The following is a 6,000-nucleotide window of genomic DNA, read 5'->3' as shown; positions in this document are numbered from 1 at the left end:
ATGGTATATTCACAAGACGGAGGATTTACTATATTGAGACTCAAGGTTACAAGTCAGCTGGCCGACTTCAAACTGTCCATCCTGCGCAAATAGCACTTATCGTATGCTTAAAAATTTGTATGTTTTATTCATCTCTTCATTACACTTTATCTGAAGATATCACACCATTTGGGCACGCCGTGTTTTGTTTTGTGTTCATAAGGAACACAGGGACTGGTCTTGTTGGGAAGTTGAAATGATAATATTTTCTTCATAAATAATGAAATGGAGGTTAACATAGGGATACTACAACTTTTAAGGCTTTCCTTTTTTAAAAGTTTTCCCATATAAAAGAAAAGTATAGATTTTATCTTTTATTTAGACTAGAATACCTAAAACAAAGTGGGAAAAAAGAGAAATATCAGGCTTTTCAAATGCACTGTGAATAATAATCAAAACAGAAGGCGCCTCATGGGTTTATTCTCTCCTTTCCAAATAAATGAACAGGGTACTCTTGGGTGTTGCAACACAATGTGAAGTCCGGGTGTGGAAAGAGTAAGAGCAGTCCTTTTAAGTGCTTCTTATGGTACGCTTTGGAAATCAGCGCTGGTTTGGACTATGGGACTGATTTTCATTTAAAGTACACAGGCATTCTACATATGGACTCTTAATTGTGTAATATTGTTTAGATGGGATGTTTATAAGTACTGCATCATATTATAATATTCTACTAATACTTTAGAAACTATTACATTACTTTTATACATTGTTTAGAAAATATTAGAGCCCCCTAGTGATTTTTTAATCACTTAAATTTGTTTTTTGTCTTTTCAAATGCAGAAGCAAATAAACCACAATACCAATATAAAAGTAATAGGGTCATGAAGACTATGGGAATGCAAATCATAATATATAGAAACAAAGATATGTAAAATGAATAGAATATATAAAATTGATAGAATCTGCCAGGTCATCATTAAATTATCCTATCATGGTTCATTTCTGAAACTTGTCTACTTAATAAACCTGCTTTGAGGTAATAGACAGTAGCATCAATCCTCATTCAAACTAAAGCCATGCTCGTTTTCATTAATAAAAACCTCTGATTTATTAAAGGGGTATAATACCCAAATGTTGAAATACTTGAAAGTGATGCAGTATAGCTGTAAAAAGCTGACTAGAAAATATCACCTGAACATCTCTATGTAAAAAAGAAAGATATTTTACCTCAAAAGTTCCTCAGTAGCCACATCCCATTGTAAAGGACTTCTAAGCAGCATATCAGTATGTCTGTCCCGGGACAGCCGAAGGGATGAGCCTCGTGCACTCATGTTATTTCCCTATTCAGTGTAAGGAAGTTTACAATGAAATCTCATGAGAGTTAAGTCAAATCTCATGAGATCACAGTAAAAGAGTTCATGACCTCAGCACTGCTGATGCTGATTGGCTGCTGTTCATTTCTTCATTTTTTTACCTGCAGCTGAGTATAACTTTTACACAGAACTTACTCTGCTGAGCTGAGGAGATTGTGAGGTAAAATATCTTCCTTTTTTACATAGAGATGCTCAGGTGATATTTTCCTGTCAGCTTTTTACAGTTATATTGTATCAGTTTCAAGTGATTTAGCATATGAGTATTATGTCCCTTTAAGGGAATCTATATTAAGAATATTTTTTTTTACCTTAAACTGGCAAAACTGCTGCAGATTTTTTTTTTATTGCCGTACCTGATAAAGATTGTTTCTTTTTAGTGGGAAAAATGTCAAACAAACATCACACAAATAAATTTACTATCAAACAAATATTTTATTTTATTAGCAGCTTACAACGGGTGATGTAAATGTAATTATATTTATTACTATTCAATACTGAACCAAAATTAAACATTGTACAGTAAAAATGATACTTAAGTCTATAAAAGCAAATTCATTTAAGAAATAAATGTATTATAAATTAATTTTGGAAATCTTACATCAGTTTACAGTATTCCATATATTTATAAATACCTTTAGTAATCTGAAGCATCTATTAATTAGCAAATTGCTAATGTTTTGGCAAAAATATACAGTTTACAAAATAGAAACAGTGACCCTGTATAAAATGTACTTTTTAAAATTACATCAGACAACTGTGGATATAAATGTAAAAGTTACAAATCTAATGAAAACAAATATATATATTTTTTTCACATATTGATGTACTTTGATATTTAAAACATTATCTATGACATATGTGAAAAACGCGAGACAATGAAAATATTGTTACCTCCTATGTATGTGACAGTTACTTGGTTCCACATAACGTGGATATGATAGAATATATTTGCACATATTATTTTGTCAGGTGCCATATAACGTAATATCTATACACTTTGCAGAAGAAAAAAGGAATGAAACAGAATTAGTACAGACAGGAAATAACAGTAAGACAATTGTCCAGCAATGCAAGGTTTTTTTTCATGTATGGTGTGGTGATGTATGCACATCTACAGCAGCTTTCTCATTAAGTAAATGGCTATTATGCTGAGCCAAGTTAAGGTGGCTTTTAACTGATATTTTACAAGCACTTTCAGCTGCATAGCCTTATAGTTTTTCATCATGATGAGTTAAGAATTTTTATATTATAGGTTTTCAAATTGACTTCTCATTTGCTGCATACATCAGGATTTAAAACAAATATTCAAAGTAACTGAACCGGATTGGTTGGTTCTGCAAGAAGATTTTAAAATAGTATACAACTCTTAAAGACTGGACATTGAAGCATAAAGCAAAGTGGCTTGCTGGTAAATGCCAGATCAGCTGATTTAACTTATGGATACCCTTATGCATTGTGGGATTTAAAAATTCAGAGAGGCACAGATTTTCTTTCAAAAGTTGAAAGTTAAGATGTGTTTAGAACTGTATCTAATGGTGTCCCTTACTTTAACACAAAACCAGTATCATTAAACTATAGTTAAGCACATACTTACCTTTAAATACTCTGTAAGAAATAAAAGTTAATTAAACATTTTGTACAATTAAATCCACTTGATCTTGCTTGTCTACTGTTGTCACTTTAGTTACAGAAGCAGAGGGCTATAGCCAATAGGAAGCTATAAGGCTAGCTTCTAAAGATAGTGCTGTACCCATACATTGCCTTCTCTCTCCCTCTGCTTGTGATACACTGTGAGACCTGATACCTGAACAGAGGTAGAGAGAAGCAGCGAGAGTGCACTCTTTTCCTCTCAATAAAATATAGTGTAACAGATTGTGGTAAGTAAGGGCAATAGGGATTCTATTGAACAAACTTTGAATTAACTTACTTTAATTTCTTACAGGATATGACAAGGTATGTATGTATTTAATTTAACTATATTTTTTTTATGGTATCGGTTTGTGTAACTTTAATAAAAAAATAGTAAAAACATAATTTATAGTTGGGGAATCCCCTTAAAACAAGACCATATTATTAAATTGTATGTGTCAACTGCTTTAAAGGGCAGTTTAGTTTTGACGAACCAGTGGCTTTGGATCAGCTCAAACTCGAGAGTGAAATGTTGGAGCTCAGTAAAAGTATAGAATAATTTATTAATCAGGAAGCTACATAGTAAATGGACACTTCCTAACAAGCTAAAATTTACCGTAATTTATCTGTAAACCAGCATATCACATATTTTCATTTTTTACTGGTGTATTAGTTTCCTTCTTGTCAGTCTTTATAAAACTAAGGTTATTTTTAATTTATGCACTTTTATCAAGTCAACTTTAACGCACCCCGTTTCATATGCACTAATGTGTAAAAGCAGTGCTTTTTTAAAGTTCATTTGTATGTGTTTAATAAGCTGGTCTTTAAATCTAAATTGCTTTCTAGCATGACTGCATGTTAGATATACCAAATCACTAAATAGATGGGATGATCAAATGGACAGTGTTTGAGAAAACTAATTTTCCCCTTATGTTACACTAAATAAGGCCAATTTAATACACTATTGCAAACCTATAGCCTCCAATGCCATACTACATGCACGTAGTATTCACCCCAGACACACTGGTTTTTATGTGGCTAAAGGCCAGATTATTCGTGTTAAGAGAAATTGCACAAATGATTGTGATTATGCAAAAGAAAGTGAGGCATTGGTAACTCAATTTCTGTAATGAGGTTAATCTAGGAAAGTTGTTAATCGGGCGCTATTAGAGGTTAACCGCATGGATAGGGATGAGATGCTCCTGGAACAAGAAGTTAAAATAAAAATATGAGAGCTCTAAACCTACATTTATAACCACCTACGATGCACAGTTTGAGCAAATGTGCAACATTATTAAGACTAATCTTCCAATTCTTACTGCGGAAGATAGTCTTAAAGATTTGGTGTCAGGAGGTTGTAATTTTGTGTCAAGGAGATGATGCACCCTTGGCAATGTCTTGTCCCCAAGTCTGTACTGCTCCACTCCCAGAAATAGAAACACCTGACTGGATTTTAAGGGAGACTTCAAATGCCATTTTGGGAATTGCATTTACTGTGGACATTCCCCAACATCTAAGCAATTTCAATCGTTTGTAACCCAAAGGGTTTATGACATTGATGTCCATACCAACTGTCGATCCACCTTTGCGATCTACATGATCGGTTGTTTTCAATGTAAAAAAAACAATATGTGGGGTGTACCACCAGGGAGGCTCGGAGCAGGATTAGGGAACACCTAAAAAATATTGAAAATGGTATAGAATGTTCAGACCTAGTCAGACATTTTATCTATGTTCATAATAAAAATGTCACTTCTTTTAAGTGGCAGGTGATTGACCAGATTCGTCCACAACCCTGAGGGGGTGATAGAACCAGCAAATTGTTCTATATGGAGGCTTTCTGGATCTTCAACTTAAAGACCAGAAGACCGGATGGACTTAACATTGATGGAGATATTATTCATTTCTTGACACGCCACTAACTTATTTGTGGATAGTCAACTAGTGTCAATGTTGCATTTGTATGATAGACCTTTTTAGTGACTATTTGTCCCTGTAAGCTAGGTTGTCCCATACTAGGACACTATGTAAAGATTGGTAAATATATGTGTCATTAATTCATTGACCCTTTTATCCCAGTCTATATCACCATATTAAAATTGGAGTTATATTTTAGGTGCCTTTTAGCCTATATCACTGGCATAAGCCTAATTAACTAATGGGATAGAATTTAATCACATATATTTTTTGGAGATATTCTTCCCTACACATTAGTACATGTAGGTTATCCCTTTATATCACTTTAGCATTTTTTTTACATGTATTATTTAAGAATATGTTTTGGGAGATACTAGTTTTAAATTGATGCAACTCCCTAGTTAACTTAGATGCATTTGAAATGTTGATTGTAGATATTATAAGTGCTTTAGCTTTGAAATTATGATAGGTCTGATTGTCTATTTAACTATGTAACCTTTAGACCGTATGATGTTTTGTCTCTCCTTTGCTGTCTTAATTTTTCTAATCAGATATTTATGGCCTCACAATATGTTGTAATGTCCCTTTAAGGCCATAGCATTAGCTCAACCACACCTGGGGCACAGGTGTATTTAAAGGGACATTAAACCCAAAAAAATCTCTTTCATTATTCAGGTAGAGAATACAATTTTTAAAAAGTTTTCAATTTACTTCAATCAAAAATGTTTCATTTTCATGTTATTCTTTGTTAAAGAGATACCTAGGTAGGTAGCATGCACATGCCTGAAGCACTACAGGACAGGAAATTGTGCTGCCATCTAGTGCTACTGCTAATGTATAACATTGTTGCAAAACTGCTGCTATATAGTGCTGCAGACATGTGCACACTCTTGAGCTTACATTTCTGCTTTTCAAATAAGGATAACAAGAAAACGAAGAAAATATGATAATAGAATTAAATTAGAAAGTTGTTTAACATTTTATGTTCTATCTAAATCATGAATGGAAAAAAATGGGTTTTACGTCCCTTTAAGTTAGCTCAATTGACACACTCAGTATGTCCATGACTAAGGTAGAATACTGCCGAAACGCGTAGGACCAT

The sequence above is a fragment of the Bombina bombina genome, chromosome 5 (assembly GCF_027579735.1).
Source record: "Bombina bombina isolate aBomBom1 chromosome 5, aBomBom1.pri, whole genome shotgun sequence".
Taxonomy (NCBI): Eukaryota; Metazoa; Chordata; class Amphibia; order Anura; family Bombinatoridae; genus Bombina; species Bombina bombina.
This window is presented reverse-complemented; position numbering follows the sequence as displayed.